We start from the raw sequence: 21,935 nt of genomic DNA on the forward strand, positions 1-21,935 counted from the left end.
CCATACATAAATCGCGTTTTTTTTTTAATTTAATGAATCCAAATTCTTGTTTATTAGGTGTACATTTTTTCTTACAGAAGGAAAAAAGCTTTAATTGATAGATACATGTATCATTATTTTAGAAAAATAGGTAAATTATTTACATGTTTGGTTTAGAAAGGAATAAAAAAACCAATAATGTTTTACATACGAAAGAAATATCTTTTGCGAAGGGCGACACATCAATTTTCTGAGGCCAGTAGAGTTACTGAAATTCACCTCGAAGTTAAAATAGATCTGACTTCAAACTTACCTACCGCCAAAGATTCTTAAATTTGAATGATCAAAAAACCACAGAACCACTGATAAATAAAGCTTTTTGTTTTAAATGTTTTAGACGGCAGTTGTGGAAAATTGATTACACAATCGCACAAAAAAGAAATAACTTATGTACTTTTTCGGGAGCCAGGCAAATGGAGAGAAACATTTAAAAACTCTATATACTAAATTTATAACATGATAGCATTTACTGCATTAAAATGCACACTTTGGATTTTGAAAAAATTTTACTTAGTGACAAATTTATTTTTTTTTTTTCATTAGAAGAAATTGTTGCCTGATTTTATTTAATAATACATTTTGATGATCATATATTGAAGGGTTATTCAAGCGCAACTAATAGCACAAAATGTTTGCTACCATTCAAGGTTAGTGAATATGAATTGCATAAAAAAATGCCACTAAGAGTATTTTTAGTTTTTAAAGCAATTAAACATTTCCAAATTATTATGCATGGAAATGAAAGGTGGAGAGGGTAGAGATGATGGGAGAAATTGATATGCCATTGCAGAGCAATATTTCAAATCTAATTCGGAGGATGTCGTTTCATTTCAAAAAATCTATAGAGTACTCAAACATTTTTTGACCCGCAGCAATCTTTCAATTTGGAACAATAATTATTATGGCACACATAATAATTTAGATATATCGTTCTATATAAATATGCAATGAATTCTCTCATGGAAATTGACCACTTTTGAAAGGTTTCACTGTTCACATATTTAGTATGTCAAAGCTTCATGTGCCTGAACAACTTTCCATCGCTATAAAACATAATTCCCCACAACTTTCCAAAGTTGAAATTCAATTAAATTTTCAAATTTTAAATAATAATACTTCTATCCTATTGGATTAGGTAACAAACAAATTTGTATTTGATGGTAAAATTATGCAAAAAAAAAGTATTACGTGTTTAACCACAATCGACAAAATCGAGACTGGTATTGAATACAAAAACAATGAATAAATGTCATTCGTACTCTGTGTCAGAGATAAAAAACCGTTATTATTGCATTGCAAACACTGATGCTACAATTACTTTCAAAGATTATTATCATTCAAGGAACATTATGTGATCTCGAATTTCAGCGGCATCATCTTCAAAGAAGTCTGATTATGGATGTACCACACATCCACAAGACTATATGGGATTGATAATGCATTTTTGGAACATAATATGTATATAAATTAAACGAATCTTTGAAGCAATCTTTACTTTTGTGTTTGATTATTTCAAGGGCACTGGAACACCACATGTAAATCGACATCGAGTGTATAGTACTTGAAATACTCCTCATAAAAGAAAAATTACTGGAATCGAATGTTTTTTTTTTTTTAATTTATTTAAGAAGCAGTTGTTTAGCATTAGCCTAAGAAAACATCAAGCATCTTTCAACGTTGGATAACATTTATCAAATAGCATAAATATCTTTAACCAATGGTCGTCCTTTGTTATTGAACTCTAAATATAAATGAATCGGGCAGCCCTCTTTCAGAGGAAAAGGAGGTTAACAACTTGCTGTATGACAATGAAATGAATAATTGAACTGCCACTATAACTAACCTAGTAGGCGCCTTTCGTAATGTGTAAATCTGAAATAAAGGCCTGTATAAAGATCCTCTTTCTAAATTGGAAAGAAAAAAATTCACTTTTTTATGTTGTCATGGTAAAACTACTAAAGGTACTACACATCACTTTTAGTTTTTGTTTCGCTAAGAATGAAAAAATGAATATTAATGTTAACTACTACTGCTTTCTATGCTTTTATGACTTTCGTTTCTTGAGCCAGCAGCAGTCGAATGATATTCAGCGCCATCTACAGTATTGATGGGACTCTCTCCATGAAAGAGTAAGAGAGCCTTATCTATCTTGTCTTGAATGCTTAGTGCTCATTGAGGAACCAATAAAATGGATGACAAATAGGCGGGATCATTCCAGTTATTCTGTCTAAAGTTAGATTAAAATCCTAAATTTAGATTAAAGTTCCTTCAATTGGACACCTATGAGTGTCACACTATAAATCTCCGTCTGTCTCCATAGCCAATATCTATCTCTCTTGTGCACCAAAATGGAGGTGTCAAATGGCAAAAATCAAAAGGAGAAATTAAAATCGCACAAACTAGTAGCACCCCTGTTCTACTTAAACACCATTGTTTTGTAAATATGACTATTAAATGGAAAAGTTAAACAAAATAAAAGCCATAGGGAAGAAACAGAAGAATTGCATGATAGAAACTATAAAAAATACATTTGTCTCACTAGAAAATTATTTTGGCATGTCTAGATAATAAACCATGGAAATCGACAGCAATCTTATGCACACACACACACTCACCCACACACATCTATGTTAATTTCATAATAATTGACATTATCTTAGAAATCAGTATTTTTTATGATATTCTATTAAAAGGCACTTTAAGAAAAGTCAATTTTTATGGTGGACTGGTATAACAACTATTATTAAGAAAATCACTATTCTTGTTGAAGTTTACAGTTATTACGCTGATAACACAGCACAATGCACTACAATTACTAATCGACTGCTAATGAGTGAAGGGATGACAGAAAAGTTATCGATGGGTACTGTTATTTATATTTAGAGTTGCCAATCCTATAAGTTTTTGTCTGTGGTGAGATTTACATAAAGAGGGGAATATGTAAATGGCATATGCATGGAACGTATAGATGAAATATTTGTTAGAAATTAAAAAAGGGAGAAATTAAAAAAAATGTAAAACGGGTAGGAAGAAATAAAAACACTTTTTCTATTTGCTAAAATCAACAGCGGGGTAAAGATACGGCATTGAAAATGTGAAATTGTGGAGAATTATTACAAATGTAAACTAGAGGGTCTCATTTTTGCTATATGCTTTCTACAGTCTATAAGTTTTTCCGAACGGAATGTCTGTGTTTGTAAAGAATCTTACAGAGTGTGTCCAATTGATACGACTAATCGGTAAATGTGTTATCGATCCCATAAACATGTAGCAGTACCGATTATGCCTTCGGACTTAACTTATAATGTGACCAATATATGGGATATGTTCGACACGACCACTATCGTCCGGATAAACTTATATTCTGCAAGGTGCATTACTCACTTATTTCCACAAATATTTCCATAATTCGATAAATGTAGTAATAATTCCATTTAATGGGTTCAGACGATCGTCTGAGATCATTTTCTAGCAAAAAAATGTGAAACTTAAGACGATACCGCATCTTGTAGCACACAATAGTTCACAGACCTTTATATAGCATCTATCAACTTTTATTAAGAATTTAGTGGCCATTTAAAAATGTGATTTTTTTTGTGAAGATTGCCCCAAGAACAAGATTTTAACATTTACTCAATAATTTGGCATACATTTTAGAAAGGAAAAAACAGTGTATTTTTATATCGCTAATTTACTACAACAGATTTGCATATAAAGATCTGGATTTCTGGTGGAGGCTTGAAAATGTTTCAAACAAACCAGATACATATATGTGTCCCTCACCTACCTTATGAACTATGACAATTCCGTATTATTGTAGTGAATCTATATTCGTACTACATGCATTGATGTGAGACTTCCTCATTGCCTGGCATATTGGGAGATGGAGAACGGAAATTTATTTAAAACCATCGAATACGGCAAATTCAAGACAATTCATTTAATTTTGTTACAGGAATTTGCAAAAAAAAAAAGTTTTTGCTTGGGGAATTAAAGAAGCAATCCATAAGTTGAAAATTATCAAGTTTCACCTAAATATGTACATACTGGACTTCAAAATAAGTTCAAACCTTACTTCCTTGAAATTGTATTGAATTCATAATCTACTCCTATACTTTGCATTTGTTTTTTTTTTTACAATTAATTGGTAACTCCGACTTGTTCACAATGTCTAATGCCCACTAATGTTGAATAATTAATTTTTTTTTTGTAAAAACAAAGTAAAATCACCATGGGGAAAACGGAATCCGTCCCTTTGTGGTCTACCACAATTATGAAAACCTCGCTTTATACTTCCAACTACACAATCTATGCAAAGATTGCTTTTATTGTTGGAAAGTGTTTGCATACTGACAATATTGCAACAAAAGCCATGTGTGAAGATTATCTTTCCTTTTTGCCAACACTTATTCATAGTCACTTAACCGCTTTAGCACAAACCCCAAAAAATTAAACCTAGGTAGTAGTGTGGGTTTCATAAAAATGCAAAATAATTACCAAAAAAAAAGAAGAAATAAATTTCCAAAAAAAAAAATATAAATTGAACAATTTTTTATGATAATTATTGTTTATCGTTGTTGTTGGGCCAGAACAAAAACACAACACAATGAAAAATAACAATAAAACCCAGTAATTTCAAGGTCAAGTTCAAGTATTAAGTATCGCAAAAAATACAGGCAAACACGAATGGCAGAATTGTCTAGCACACAACAGGATGGGGTGTATTACGGAAAGGTGAGGGGTCCAAATTGTGCAGAGCATGAAACAAATGCACAAATTATTTATGTATTTCGCTTTACTTGTCTTTCTAGAAAAAGAGACTGTTTGTTTTTCCCCCTCCAAATCAATATACACACATACACGCAGAGAGTAAGAGAATCTAGAATAAATGAACAAACAATATAAAACAGAACAAAGCTCACCACAAGAATATAATTAATAATAATAATAATTAAACTGGATCCCCAAGTGTTTGCACATGCACACACGTATACTACACTCACTATACAAGATCCCACATTTGGTTTCCATAACAAAGCACTAAATACTTTACTAGTGCAATGATGATTGCTTGCTTATTCCCCAAAGAACAAAATAGAAAATGTGAATAATGAAACACCACCAACTCTGCTACTGCAATGTCATAGACGCGATACGACATACGAATAAAATATGGCCGTTTGTAATGCTATGAAATGTGAGTGAAAGAGAGAAAAACATAATTACGACTCTGTATAGAAGCAAAAGCACAGAGAAGGAAGTTGTTCAATAACCATATTTTCGATAGATGTTGAATTGTGGATGGAGGGATCGTATTGTTAGGGGTTGAGAGCACAAAGAAAATTCACCATGTTTTGTGAAAATACATTGAGCTTGAAATACAAATACAAGCTCAAAAGAGAAAATATATGATAAGAGAGGTGAGAACTAACAATTATGGTTTATTATGAAAATTCAAAATCTCTTGTGGAGACTCCAACTAATTTATTGAGAGAATAATTATTACGGTTTATTTTTACAGAGAATAAAATAAGAGAAACTAAAATACTCTTGCAAAAATTTTCAAATGCAAGAGAAAATACATAATATAAGGGATATATTTATGAAGAGTAGGAAGAGAAGAGAAAATTCTAGCAGCATAGCAACCAATAAATTTTCATGGAACAATCTGCCTGGAACTCGAATTAAAACTTTCGATATTCATTTCCAGTCAAATATTGTTCTTCGCGGTATGCTCATATATATGCGATGTTATATTTTAATTGGGGAAAAGCAAAACTACTTTTCGAACCACAAAAATACATTTCCACTCTTTTTTTCAAGAGAGATAAAGGAATAATTTTTTCCAATATAATCCAAAGGGGGGAAAGTATGGTAACACTTCATTGTATTCAATGCGACGCCATGTTATGCACTTCTGCCCAAGAGAAGTCAGCAGCGCAAAATAGCACAATACAAATGCGACTGTGAAGAAAATTAATGTTGCGCTAGATGAAATCAACGAGAAAAACGAAGTAACGCCACGAATAATTGAAAACGAATTTAGAAAAATAAAAAAAAACCCAACTGGTTGGCGAATAAATCAAATTAATGAAAATTTCACATTATCTTCACCAAACACACAGTATTAAGAGTTGCTTGTCTAATTTGCACACACACGCACACACAGAAATAAAGGAGGTACAGTAAAACAAAAAGAGCCGTTATAACTCACTCACTCATATTGAAATACTTGAAATTTTATCACATTTAAAAATATGTTGGGTGGGGGTCATATTAGGGAAATATTATACGAAATTAAAGTTAGAGCATATTTCCCCAAATTTTTTGTGTTGGCATATTTTTATTGTTGGTATGGTTGGTGAGTTGGTCATCATCGCTGCCTTCACTGCAGGCTGGCTAGCTGGTTTCTTTAATTTTTCTTCTCATTTTTCTTTTTTGTAAATATCTGTGTATTTGTTCACAAGTCGCGTGAAATTGTGTGTGTGTTATGTGGGGTTTCTTCTTTCTTCACATTTTCACAAGCATACACACAGAGCACAGGCCAGCCAGTCAGCTAGCTAGCGACGACTTCAATTTCATTTTTCGTTCGTTTTCTTACTTTTTCGCTTCAACTGAACAACATTTTTCGTTTTTCATTTATAAAAATAGCACACACTTCACCAAAGTAATATACACACACATCAACGAGTAAAAGCATACATGGCCACCAGACGACTTTAGAGCACTTTAGTTGGGTAGGAAGGTTATTGTGAAAATTTCTATATTAGTTTTTCGTTAAAAATTTTTTGTTCAGTTTTATTACGTTATCTATTTCATTAGTAATGTATTTAGGTTTGTAATCCATTTATCAGAGTATTGTAAGGTGTCACTATTTTAATATTTTTGTTTTTCGTTAATAATTTTTAGTTTTGTTTTTTTTTTTTATTTTTCTTCAAAATTTATTTTTATTATATCTGTTTGTTTATTTTTTTTTTCTTTTGCTAAATTAAAAAGCTTTTTATCTTTTTAAAATCCATATAACAAATTTTTCCCATTCTTCATAATGAGCTCACACTTTTTTCTTTCTTTATTTTTCCTCTTTCTTTGCTGTATTTCACATATTTTTCAAATATAACTCTTGCATATGGGCGCACACACACTACACGACAGAAAAATAGCCAAACGGGCGAGGAGGAGACACTCACATTTATGTATAATGTAGTTTAGTATTGTTGTTGTTGCTCCGTTATATGTATGTAAAGAAAATTGTTGTATTTATATACTATATATAAAAAAGTGAAATTTCTATAAATTTCTTTTTTAGAAAAAGAAGCGCAAACACACCAAAAAGCTCCAAGAGCTCAAACGCAACTAAAGCGACAAAGCGTTATTTTCCCTCGTCGAGGCGGCAGGCCATACAACTCTCGCACACACACAAACACAAAATACTCCACTGCAAATAATCCACAGCTCAGCGTCTCTTTTTCTCTTTGATACTCTTGCTCTGCTTTTTGCACAAAATAACTCTTACGCTCTTGACAATTGATATTTGCACTGATATTTTCTCTTTAGTACTCCCTTAATAGTTGTTGTTGTTTCTTTGGGAAAATCATAAAATGCAAGTTTTCTGTTTAGACAAATTTATAATTTACCGTTTTATTTTGTAATATTTTCACAATTCTTTTCAATCAATTGTTTTAAAAAAATGTTGACTATAATGCGTGGCTTGACTATGCATCAAAACAGAAGTAGTTGTAGGAGAATAGGAAAGGAAAAACAAATATAATGCGAAGGCTCCAATTTGTACAAAAATTGTTGTGAAATTTACCGAAAATGTACCGTTCACTTGAAAGCCTTATGAAAAACTAAGCAAACGGAGCCAGCATTATTGAAAACGACTCTCAGGCAGCGAAGGCAGAAAACGCACACATAAACACACTCACACATCTTCGCTGTCACAGGCAGCAACATCAGAAAAAGAAAACACCAACAAACACACGTACTCGGTTAAACCAGTAATGCTTCACTTACAAATATGTACTTTACACAACGTTCACACACACACACACCCAAAGGTTGGTTGGTTGCCTCGTAGCGAATTCAACGTCAGAAAATAGCAAAAAAAAAATAAAAAGAGAGTAAAGTAAAAGCGGTAAAGGGAATGGGCGCCAAAACATTTCCAACACCATACATAATGAATCTCCCACTAAGAGATGCCAGATTTGCAAGTTTTCGCAAAAATTTTACTTTTGCAGAGATTGTAATTCATTACCGAAAAAGATTAACCCAATGAAAACTATAAATTATAGTTTCGCTATGGGTTTAGGTGGGATGGAATTATGAATTAATACACTCAAAGAAAAGTTTAGTTCATGGAAATTATTAAGTTTTAGAAAAACTTCTGCAATATGAGACAGTTCCCTTGACTATAAAAAAGTTTTATGTACGCAAATTCAGAAATTATAAATTTTTATACTTCGTACTTCTCACAAAATAGTTCAGAATTTCTTAAAAAATTGAAATTGTACCACAAATGCGCACATCATGAATTTCGTATACGGCTAAAGACATTTTTGCAAAATTTAGCTCCATGTTTTTCATCAAAGTCCGAAATTTCCTTTCTAATTATGTCTAATACATTTTCTGAAAAAATATTTACTATTTTTGTAATATTGGAGTTTGTAATAAATTTTGTTTAAAATTTTTTTATTAAGCTACATCTTCCTTCGTTGTGGATTCACTGTGCCAATTGACCCAATAATTATTCAACACCAATTTCTGAAACATAACAGTTACTTTGAAGAAAATGGAAAACTTGTTTCTTATATGCGGTTTTCCATAAACAATTAAAAAAGGATTGATTTTGCCAAATGTATGAAAGTTTTCTTTATTTTCATTAGTATTTTATTTTAGTGAAAAGAGCTTAACATGAGAAAAAAAGTCTTACACAAAAGAAGAACACAATTTTGCAGAGTCGAATTTCGTACAAAATAATTAATATTTTTGTAAAAGGTGTGTCTAAACTGAGTACAGTTTTGTTTATATTATGCACTAAAAAAAGTGAACTCTCTATTTCACTAAAGCGAATTAAACTTTATTTTAGTTCATGAAATTTTTATGTTTGGAGAAAGTTTTTTCAAATTTTTTCGTACGTTAGTTAAATTAACTACAAAATGGGAAAAAATTGTACACAAATTAAGCATAAATTTACTAAATTCGTATTTCTCACAAAATAGTTCATTATTTTTTTAAATTTGTAACTTTTACTACAAATGCGTCCATCATGAACTTCGTATGTCACTAAAGACATTCTTGCAATTTTGAACTCCAATTTTTTTCCTTCAAACTACAAAATTTTCTTTAACACGTAAAAAAATTGATTATGTCTAATAAATTTTCTTGAATTTATCGAAGAATATTTACTTATTCTTATTTACTTATGCTATCAGCTCGGGAGACTCGGAATAATTTGAAGACATAAATAATTGTATGACTTCTATTTTTGCATCCCTCATTCATTTAACATTTTGCGAACAAAATAATTTGTTTCATTTTATTGTGATTATAGCATCTGTTTTCGTGTTGAAAATATAACATATAATAAACAAGTATTTACAGCAGTAAGTTCGGCCGGGTCGAATCTTAAATAGTTTCCATGGAAAGTTTTTCGTCGTAGTGGGTTACTTGATAATATATATAATTTTAGGGGTGTTTGATGACAGATATGCTCCTAAGAAAATCAGTTCAACCAGTACACTTCCCGAAGATAAATTTAAAGATTTTACATATGAAGACTAGATCAGATTCTGGATTTACAAGAACCATTTTTGTTTGAGATTTAGATGTATAATAAATATCTCGTGTAAGTGTGCAGGAAAATGATGAAGTAACGCTTTGATTTGAAAATCTGTAGATTTTTAGCCCCATTATACAAATGATTAGAAGAAGTAAAATCTGGAAATTTTACTTTCAGTTTCAAGCAATTTTCATGATCAGTGCCCCTTCTATACCCTCAAGTGGAGAAATCGGTCTATATTGAGGTTCTAGAATCTAGACCCCAAATCGGAGGTTCGGTTTGTGAGGGGACTGCATCAAAACCTGGACCGATACACAATATATTCAGCACACCTATTTATAGTCCTAAAATACCTCCAGATTTTTCATTTCAGGCAAATTGGATAAAACCTATGGATTCTAGAAGTTCAATACTAAAACATGGGGCAATACTAAAAAGTGGACAGATAATCACAATTTTCGGCACACCTCTTTATAGTCCTGAAATACCTCTAGATTTCTAATTTCAGGCAAATTGGATAAAATCTACGGATTCTAAAAGTTCAATAAATAAAATCGGAAGATCGGTCTATATGGGGACTATAACAAAACATGGACCGATAATTTAGACGGCACACATCTTTAGGGTCCTAAAATACTTCTAGATTTCAAATCTCAGACAAATTGGATAAAAACTACGGTTTCTATAAGCCCAATACCCCAAATCGGGAGCTCGTTTCATATGGGGACTATATCAAAACCGATATAGCCCATCTTCGAACTTGACCTGCCTGCAGACAAAAAACGAGTTTGTGCAAAATTTCACCACGATAGCTTCATTATTGAAGACTGTAGCGTGATTACAACAGATAGACGGACATGGTTATATCGTCTTAGAATTTCTCCCTGATCAAGAATATATATTCTTCATATAGTTACTTGATAAGGGATGATCCAAAGCAACCATTTCAAAAATTTTATATTGTTTAAAAAGTATGATTAAAGAAAAGTTACCATGAAAATATTACTATTTTCGCTCGATAATGTGAACTTAATACGGGCCTATAAGTTGCTAATGCTTTGCTAAAACTGTAGACAATGTGGCAGCTCTTTTTTTTTCATAAATGATTAAGGGGGTGGAGAAGAGACGGATTCAACTTAACCTGAGTATTGATTGTATGATATTGTGAGAGAGGTAACCAAAGAGAGTGAGTTTCTGTTAATATGAAAAGCCTGAATCAGTGCTGCCGCTAGTGAAAAATTGAGTGAAGTAGATTTTGGAAAAAAAGTGGAGTAGATTGAATAAAATTGAAGTAGCATAAATTTTTGAAAACAAAACAATAGAATTCATTTTATTATACCCTCCACCATAGGATGGGGATATACTAACTTTGTCATTCCGTTTGTAGCACATCGAAATATTGCTCTAAGACCCCATAAAGTATATATATTCTGGGTCGTGGTGAAATTCTGAGTTGATCTGAGCATGTCCGTCCGTCCGTCTGTTGAAATCACGCTAACTTCCGAACGAAAGAAGCTATCGACTTGAAACTTGGCACAAGTAGTTGTTATTGATGTAGGTCGGATGGTATTGCAAATGGGCCATATCGGTCCACTTTTACGTATAGCCCCCATATAAACGGACCCCCAAATTTGGCTCGCGGGGATTCTAAGAGAAGCAAATTTCATCCGATCCAGCTGAAATTTGGTACATGGTTTCAGCATATGATCTCTAACAACCATGCAAAAATTGGTCCACATCGGTTCATAATTATATGTAACCCCCATATAAACTGATCCCCCGATTTGGCTTGCGGAGCCTCTAAGAGAACCAAATTTCATCCGATCCGGCTGAAATTTGGTACATGGTGTAAGTATATGGTCTCTAACAACTATGCAAAAATTGGTCCACATCGGTTAATAATTCAATGATTAAAACCGCTATGTTCATCGTAATTAATGGAATAGGAAAAACAATTAGGTAATATGGGGAAAAATTTTAAAATTTGAAGCAGAACATAAAGTGAAGCAGATTTTTGGAAGAAGGAGTGATGAAGTAAATTTTGTGAAAATGAAGCAAAATGCTTCGATTGAAGTAGTAGCGGCAGCACTGGCCTGAATTCCATTATTGCGAGAAATATAATGCGTTTATGTGTGTTTGTTTGTACGAATTTCCAACATCGTCCGTTAAGAAGAAGACGCTAAACTTTCAATACGATTTTCTACCTATAAATTCAAGCATACATACAAAAATAGAAGAGTGAGTATGTGCGAGATTATGGAACTTCCCCCTCATAGCTTACCGCTCAAAAACAATATCACTTTTCGCTTCACTTTATTGTCAGCCACAACATGGTTGTTGTTGTTGTTGCTATTGGCACACTCATACCCTTACAAGTTTTGTTGTTGCTTGAAATGGCTTAAAATTAACAACATCAGCAGCTGACTTCGCCAACTCGACGTAGCTGCAGCCGTAGGCAGCCGAATAAACTCCCTTGTTAAATTTTTCTTGTTGTGGTCGATTGTTGCTCGTTGTTGTTTTTGTTGTTATGTATGAGTTGAAATCATTTTTTCCACAGAAATATGTATGTTAAATATAAAACTGGAAAACGAGAGAGTTTTAATTTTTGTTGGTTTGTTGAATCGTGTCGTTTAGAAGAGAGGAGCTAAGCGGGGAGAAATTGAAATTTATTGAAATCATTATGGGGGAGATCGTTAAGAAAAATTTTGTAGGTTGCTATTTCGTGTTTATTTCGTCTTCTTCAATTTTTCTTTTGTTTTTGTTTCTTTTCTTTTTTGCGATACATGTTTGGGTTTTATGAGTGGGCCTTCCTTTCTTGTGCATGTGTTTTGGGAGTGAATCTTTAGCATAGAATAAAATACTCGTTAGAATTTGTGTTATTGTTTTTGTTGTTTTGTGACAAAAAAGGGTGAGAGGTGGTCCCGAATCAACGAATATTGGCTTGTGAATTTATTTCAAAACATAATGAATTTAACGAAATTTTAAGACTCAAGGCAAGAAATTCAATTGAAACTTAATAAAATATGGAAAGTCTTGGCCATAATATAAAGGTACAATGTGAGCTACATAATCGATATTTGTATGTAGCCCGATTTTTTGAAAATAGAAAGTAAAGGATTGTCGATAAATGGGAACTCGGTACATAATTTTATGATTTTTCCACATGCTTCTTCTGCCAGACTTTTTTAAGTAAAAACCTTAAATGAAGTTGACAGGCAACGTAGAGGGTGCTTGATTTTCTAGTATATTGTTGGGAAAGGCATGTTCTTCGTGTCCAACAAAGGTTAATGTGGTAAATTTTCAGATTTTTTTAAATGTACACTGAAAAAAATATTACGTGATATTAAAGTTTACGCAACCTAAATTTTGGGATGCGCAATTTACAAAATATTAACCCTTCGTTGCATGACATTGCATATATGATGTATTACATTTTTGGATCCATTAATATATGACTCTATTATTTTGAACATTTTAGCGTTAGTTTTTTTCTTTCTCATTTTTTCAATAAGATACTCTTTGGTAATATTTTTTTATCAGAATTGAACGGAAATAGGGTTTTGGTATCATCATTAGCTAGACAATTTTCCTAGGGGGGCTATAGCCCCCTTAGCTAAAACTTTATAGACTGAACTTATAGGTTCAACTAATGTTTTATTTCATAAAATTGAATAAAAAAATAGACATCAAAATAACTCGACAATCAATTTATAATAAAGCAACTAAAATTACCCTACGGGAAATTGGTGCAAATTGCCACAGACGGACCTATCACAGAACTGGTACCTGTGCTCCAGTTAGTTGCAATTTTCACATTTACTCCCATTTTCATGAAGCTCCGTTAGTGCTACGTTAGCTAACGAACTTTTAAACCGTACTATGGACAAATCTGCCATCTTGCTAATATATTCAAAATGCCAGTTAGGAACTTAACTGCTAAAAATTTTTCAGTTAAAGTTAACCGGAGAGAAGATATTTTCATTTTACTTTCTGTTGACTGGGAGTTAAAGTTTAACGGAGCTACATGAAAATGGCCGTTAGTGAAATAAAATTATCAGAATAACCTTTTGTTCGACATATTTCAAAAGTTTTTTTCATTTCGGGTTCTATTAGGAGCCCAAATTGAAAGAGATTTCTAAGAGTTTGTCCGAGACTGGTTCCTGAGGACCTGTTTATGGGTTGCTCCTGCTAAATTGTCCCAGGACGTGTCCTTTGGGATGAGTCCAAGACGCGTCCTAAAATGTAAGTTTACTCCGTCAATAACAAACCCATGTTAAAGTGGACGGTCCCTTCCATACGTTTTGATCAGAACTGGGACTGGTCCATACACACCAGGGACTAGTCCTGTACCAGTTCTGTGGTTGATCCATTTCCCGTAGGGTAGTACCACACTTTTCCCAGCAAAAAATTGGGAGTTGTTCTAAAGGCATAACTTTAAAAGCACTTCCAAAAATGTCTTAACTACACAGGAAGTTTTTTTACTTCATTTTTTTATATTTTAATGCGTAATTTTTTGTTTTCTTTTTTCAAATAGTTTAAAAAAAGAGTAAGAATAAATAAAATGGTACAAATTATTCAAATTTTGCCACAAAAATGCTAAATCCATTATAGAAAAATCGATAATATTTGAAAATATTCGAGGGAAAACGTTTCAAACAAGCGTTAGAATGCATTAAAAATCATAAAAACGTATAAAAATTATTCATTTGGGAAAATATCACAAAATTCACATCACATTCAAAACACTGAATTCGGATCACACCTTAAGAAGTGATGTAAATTCATTGCAACGCCTGTTGAAACGGTGGACATTCGTTCTATGACATTCATCGCTTCTCCGCCAATTTTGTACCACTTCCAGACCCATAAAGAACATTTTCACTTCTTTTTTGGCGACGCTTTCTTGCAGCATTATTAAGATATTAATTTATGAAAGAATAGTTTTAATATCAATTACTTTAATTTATTTAACTAAATCATAAGTTCAAGCACAGCTTTATTTCATAAATATCAGACTTCTACCACAACCCAAGTAATTCGATTGTGCATGAAAGTCTTTAGTGGAACTTTGTGCGTTGTACGAATATATAGTTGTTTAATTTTTATAAAAATGTAAAATCGTAAATAGGTTTTCAAATTCTGGGGGGCTAAAATTTTTCTGGGGGGGGGTCTAAGCCCCCTCCCCAGAGGCCTTCCTACGCTTATGGGTATCATAAATATACATAAAACGGTTGTAACAATCCAAAAAATGTTTATCGATGCGAACATTAAATCATGCAACGAAGGGTTAAGGACAACTTTATTTAAAATAATGAAATTTCAATTAAAATAAAATTTACAATCTTTGCTTCAAAAATGTTTTCATTAAATTTAGGACACAAATTTTGGAAATTTGCGTCTCTCCGTTAAAGTTGCATGTCTTTGAACTAAGCAATTTTTCCTTAAAATAAAGAAACGCATGTTTGATTTAAAGAAAGAAGTCCTTAAATCAACTGAAATATTAAATCTTTAGATTTAAAATAAAAACACTTCAAATATAGGCTAAAACTTATTTTGAGGATTTAGCATCTTTATTTTGAAGGGTTTCTGGAATTAAGCTTTAGAATTTTTACTTTGAAGTATTTGTTATAATTTGGATTTTTAAATTAGAAGTTGTTTGTACGTGAATAGCTTTATTAATATACCGCGAAAAGAGAATGAAAATTTGATAAATGAGATCTGCACCACAATTTTAATTTTATTGATCGTAGATTTAAAGCCAGATAGGTCGTTAAAAATGTCTTTATTTTAAAGATGTCGCATCTTTGGCTCGGAATTAATACCAAAATCCTTAAAGGAAAGTCAAAATCTTTGGATCCAGGTAAACTTTTTTTTTGAGTGTACGGGAAACCATGGAGTGATTAATCAGTACTTCAGTTTTTGTGCCAGACTTCCGCTGACCCTACTCTTTAAAAGAGTTCAAATCTTTTCGAATTTGTTTTCAGATCGAAGGCTATGGTTGACTAAGTTAACGAAAATATGCTTCGGGAGGCGCAGCGAAGCGGGCCGGGTTACGCTAATACCTCATATAAATTTCATGATCTCCCCCAAATTCTCCGTAAACATTTCAGTAAGTCGACAAATTTTAGTTTTTTTCACAGTACTTTAAAAAAGTCGGACAAAGGGGAGGCCCCTTCCTCGACCAAATATCGTTCTTTGCCTAGACGCCCCCTGCCTAGGCGCCCCCTTCAAACTTCCCTGAACATTTCAAGCAAATCGGATAATTTTGTTCCAATTTTCACAAAGTCGGGCAAAGTGGAGGTCCCCCTTACCGTCCAAATATTAAAACATCAGGTACCCCATAATAAATTCATAACCTCACGGCGTGTTCTCTGTAAATCTCAACTAAATCGGAGAATTGTTCTTTTTTACTGTACATTAAACAAAAATCGTATAAAGGGGTGGTCCACCTCCGCGACCAAATATCGAAAAATAAAGTAGCGGGTCTTTGTCTAGACATCACCCCTAACCTTCCATGGAAATTTCACCCAAATCAAGAGAACTTTGGCCCAATTTTGAAAAAGACAGGCAAGGGGAATGTCCCTCACCAAATTAAAAAAAAATGAGGTACCCTATTTTCACAACATGATTACCCTCTACGTTCTCCGAATATTTTTCATGTGAAAAAATAAAATTATTTTATAAGAAAAGCAACTGCGATGAATTAGATATGTTTATAACAAGTTTTGTAAAAAAAGATTTTTACGCTTTTCTGTTGAAACTTTTCTTGAATTTCCTTTGCTATAAACCTCACAGAGACCGAGATCTTTCCAACGAATGCAGAACAGTGGAAATCGTTTCGTGCGTTCTGGAGTTATTGCGTCAGGAAGGAAAACTCGACTTATTTTTATATATTAGAAGATTTACATTAACAGTTTTTATCAATTTATCAATTATTAAGATTTTCCTTATTTATAAATGTCTTTATCCACAAAACGAAAGGTTTTAACAAAGTGAGTGGTTTTGACATTTCAGTTCGACAAGATGCAAACGAATCGAGTTAGAGAAACCCAATTTTAGAGATTACGTTACGTCTTCGTTCGCATTGACTTTCGCTTCGATACTCCTTAGAGAAACCAAAATCAGCTGTTTTTCGTTTTGTATGTGAACGAAGGCTAGAATTCGGATAGCCGAAATAGGCTGTTAACTTTATTTTAGTATATAAAAAGTAATTGATTTTAGTTAAATTTTGCCCAATGTGAGCAAATGCTCCTTATAATAGTTTACTTTGAAAACTCTTCGTCGTGGTGGGTTACTTGATAATATATAGCATTTTGGGGGTTTGATGACAAATATTCTCTCAAGCAAATCAGTTCAACCAGATTCTACCTATGAAGACTAGATCAGATTCTGGATTTATGAGAACCAATTTTGTTTGAGTTTTAGAGAAATCATAAACATATGGTGTATATGATGAAATAACGCCTCGATTTGAAATCTTAAATCTGTAGATTTTTTCCGCTATTATTTAAATGAATACGATGAGTAAAATCTGCAAATTTTATTTTCAGTTTCAAGCAATTTTCATGATCAGTGCGCCTGCTATACCCTGAAAGAAGTGTTTTCTTTTCTGAGGAACGAAATTTTAGACACGCAAAGTTTTCTTTTTACACAAATTTTAGATACAATCGTTGAATCGCTTATCAAAAATACGGATTAGTTTGCTCTAAACGAAAATGCTTTATACGAAATGGGAATTTCGTTTGTCTAAAATTTCATTCCGGAGGAAAATATTTTTTCTTTGGGTGTACCCTCAAGAAGTTAAATCGGTCTATATCGATGCCTTGCCAAATGGACCGATAAAAATAAATGCGATACAGATTTTGAGGGTCTAAAATTCCAGTATGTTTACATTATTTTTTTGCAAATCGGATATAAACTACGGTTTCTAGAAGCCCAAGGAGTTAAATCTGGAGATCGGTCTATGTGGAGGCTACACTAAAACTTGGATCGACACACATCATATGCGGCTGACCTATTTGTGGTCAGCCGCTTTCCAGAAGTCCTAGAAATAAATTCGGGAGTTAGGTCTATATGGGGGCTATACCAAAATATGGACCAATACTCACCATTCCTCAAATACCTCTAGAATTCTACTTTCAGACGAATTGGGTGAAAACTAAGAATTCTAGAAGCCTAAGAAGTAAAAGCGGGAGGTCAGTCTATATAGAGGCTATACCAAAACATGGACCGATACGGACCATTTTCGACACTCCTCTTTGTGGTCCTAGGATACGTCTATATTTCTAATTTCCGGCAAATTGAATAAAAACTACGGATTCTAGAAGCCCAAGAAATAAAGTCGGGAGATCAGTATATATGTGGGGGCTACAATAGGCACCAATAGGCACCATTTGCGACACACCTATTTGTGATCTTAAAATACCTCTAGATTATCAATTTCAAGCAAATGGGCTGGAAAATATAGTCTCTAGACGCCCAAGAAGTAAAATCGAGAGATCGGTTTATATGGGTGTTATACCAAAAAATGGACCGATACACCTCAATTTCGGCACACATATTTGTGGTCCTAAAATACCTCTAGATTTTCAATTTCAGGCAAATCGGATAGAAAATACAGTTTCTAGACGCCCAAGAAGAAAAAACGGGAGATCGGTCTATATGGGGGCTATACCAAACCATGGACCGTTACGGACCATTTTCGACACCCCTCTTTACGGTCTCAAAATACCTCTAGATTTCCAATTTCAGGCAAATCGGATAGTAAATACAGTTTCTAGATTTTCAATTTCAGGCAAATCGGATAATAAATACAGTTTCTAGACGCCCAAGAAGCAAAATCGGGAGATTGGTCTATGTGGGGGCTATACCAAACCATGGACCGATACGGACCATTTTCGACACCCCTCTTCACGGTCCAAAATACCTCTAGATTTCCAATTTCAGGCAAATCGATGGGCAGATGGGCACCATTTTCGGCACACCTTTTTATGGTCCTCCAGTACCTCTAGATTTTCAATTTCAGGCAAATTGGATAAAAACCCCCAAATCGGGAAATCGGTTTATATGGGGACTATATCAAAACTTGGACCGATATAGCCCATCTTCGAACTTGACCAGCCTGCAAAGAAAAAACGAATCTGTGCCAAATTTCAGGACGATAGCGCCATTATTGAAGGCTGTAGCGTGATTTTAAACAGACAGACGGACATCGTCTTAGAATTTATCGTCTTAGAATTTCTCCCTGATCAAGAATATGTATACTTTATATAGTCGGAAATCGATATTTCGATGTGTTACACACGGAATGACAAACTTATTATACCCCCATCACCATTCTATGGTGGTGGGTATAATAAAACAGTTCATATTTCGCTAAAATGGGAGATGTTTTAGAAGCTGAAATTTTTAATGTGCAATTAGTTACTGGATGCCTTTCGCGTACTTCTCATCAATTTTAAACAAAGAGAGTAAAATACACTCTTACTCTCTTGCTAGTTTTTATTGGAAAAGTACGCGAACATACCTATTGTCATTTAGGTCAATGGCAATTCACCTGATTAAATAACGCTCTCAAAGCAAACTTAACAAGTTCATTTTACTTCAATGAAATAAATACTTCCGGACAGAAGAAAAATATCACCAAAATATTTCGAATTAATATGTTGATTGCAGTTGAAAACGTAATCAATTAAAAAATTAATTAACACGATTAACTTTTTAATCAAAGTAGAAATAAAGTCAATTAAGATAATGATTGAATTTTTTTTTATAATTTTCTTGTTAAATGAAGTATTAAAATAATCTGAATTAAATTCTCATTGACTCGTTTTCATGAATCGTTTTACCATAACATTTCACCGTTCACACCAAGTTGAGATGTTTTAGTTTGACGGTTGCCATGGAAAGTCGAAATTCCCATTTACTCTAAAGTCAAATATACGTTTGCCTGTTCAAAAAATACCACAATTGCAAAGGGAAAGCCTTTTTATACCCACCACCATAGAATGGTGACGGGGGTATAATAAGTTTGTCATTCCGTTTGTAACACATCGAAATATCGATTTCCGACTATATTAAGTATATATATTCTTTATCAGGGAGAAATTCTAAGACGATATAACGATGTCCGTCTGTCTGTTGTAATCACGCTACAGTCTTCAATAATGAAGCAATCGTGCGGAAATTTTGCACAAACTCGTCTTTTGTCTGCAGGCAAATCAAGTTCGAAGATGGGCTATATCGGTACAGGGTTTGATATAGTCCCCACATAAACCGACCTCCCGATTTGGGGTCTTGGGCTTATAGAAATCGTAGTTTTTATCCAATTTGCCTGAAATTTGAAATCTAGAGGTATTTTATAACCATAAAGAGGTGTGCCAAAAATGGTGAGTATCGGTCCATGTTTTGGCATAGCCCCCATATAGACCGATCTCCCGATTTTACTTATTGGGCTTATAGAAACCGCAGTTTTTATTCAATTTACCTGAAATTGGAAATCTAGAGGTATTGTAGGACCACAAATACGTGTGCCAAAAATTGTGAATATCGGTCCATATTTTGGTATAGCCCCCATATAGACCGATCTCCCGATTTTACTTCTTGGGCTTATAGAAACCGCAGTTTTTATTCAATTTACCTGAAATTGGAAATCGAGAGGTACTTTAGAACCGTAAAGAGGTGTGCCAAAAATGGTGAGCATCGGTCCGTGTTTTGGTATGGTCCCCATATAAACCGGCCTCCAGATTTGGGGTCTTGGGCTTATAGAAACCGTAGTTTCTATCCAAATTGCCTGAAATTGAAAATCTAGAGGTAATTGAGGACCATCAAAGGGTGTGCCGCAAATGGTCCGTATCGTTCCATGTTTTGGTATAGCCCCCATGTAGACCGATCTCCCGATTTTACATCTTAGGCTTCTAGAATCCGAAGTTTTTATCCCATTTGCCTGAAATTGGAAATCTGGAGGTATTTTCGGGCCATAAAGAGGTGTGCCGAAAACGGTGAGTATCGGTCCATATTTTAGTATAGCCCCCACAAGAATGATCTCCCGATTTAACTCCTTGGTTTTCTAGAAACCGTAGTTTTTATCCGATTTGCCTGAAATTGTAAATATTCTGGTATTTTAGGCGCATAAAAACGTGTATGGGATTAAGTTTTTATCGGTCCGTTTGGTAATGCCTCCATATAGACCGACTTCACTTCTTGAGGGTATAGAAGGCGCACTGATCATGAAAATTGCTTGAATCTCAATGTAAAATTTCCAGATTTTACTTCTCGGGTGAAAATCTACAGATTTAAGATTTCAAATCAAGACGTTATTTTATAATTTTCTTGCACACTTTCAAGAGATGTTAATGATTCCTCTAAAACTCAAACAGAAATGGTTCGTATAAATCCAGAATCTGATATAGTCCTCATAGGTGAAATCTTTAAATTTATCTTCGGGAAGTGTCCTCAAGTCCTCAAGCCCTCCTAAAATTTCAAAGGAAATCCTAATATTTGGTTCATGGTGGTGGGTATTTAAGATTCGGCCCGGCCGAACTTACTGCTGTACACCCATAGAAAAAATCATGAACGGCGTTGTCATTTCAAAACGTTTCGTTCATGAAAGTGAATCAACACACATGTGTTGTCAAACTGAGAACAGACGGGGTCAATCTGACAACGTTAAAATGACACGTCTAATGCCGTTCATGAAATCGTGAACGCCCGTGGACAAAATCGTGAACATTTCGTTTTGATTTTTTGTGAACGTTTCCGTTTCATTTTGTCACCGTCCGTTCACGATTGTGGAACGCAATTTTACTATTAGTGTATATACTTGTTTGTTATAACAAATCTATATCAAAAACAAATGAACTATTTTTTTATATTCGGAAAATTAATTCGAAATTATGAACTCGTATAAAAGTACAAGAAAATTATTTCATTTACAACAAATATTTGATTGACTCAAATAAATATACGTATAATTGAAGTTTGCGACCAAGATCAATTAAATTTTTAATTGAACTCATTAAAAATTATTTGAATGTGTCGATGAAATCAATTAATTTTTTTAATCAAATACATATATTTTTTGGATCAACTAATTTCGTGATTGAACTAGAAAAAAACT

The 21,935-nt window shown here is 33.4% G+C and overlaps 1 protein-coding gene across 13 annotated transcripts in view; it reads right to left on the reverse strand.

Moving 5' to 3' along the window:
• Nucleotides 1-21,935, reverse strand: part of lola (longitudinals lacking) — a 437,759-nt gene that overhangs the window by 301,630 nt on the left and 114,194 nt on the right. For 4 of the 13 annotated variants that reach the window (XR_012723785.1, XM_075313528.1, XM_075313529.1 and 1 more), the window contains exon 1: nt 7,674-7,885. The exons of 1 other annotated variant lie outside the window; for it this stretch is intronic. The gene's annotated coding sequence lies outside the window, so the exon portion shown is untranslated. Of the gene's footprint in view, nt 1-7,226; nt 7,367-7,673; nt 7,888-21,935 lie in introns of those variants that run through there. 8 more of the 13 variants (XM_075313525.1, XM_075313520.1, XM_075313524.1 and 5 more) reach the window with 6 other exon arrangements.

This window comes from Haematobia irritans, chromosome 5 (assembly GCF_050003625.1).
Source record: "Haematobia irritans isolate KBUSLIRL chromosome 5, ASM5000362v1, whole genome shotgun sequence".
NCBI classification, from domain to species: Eukaryota; Metazoa; Arthropoda; class Insecta; order Diptera; family Muscidae; genus Haematobia; species Haematobia irritans.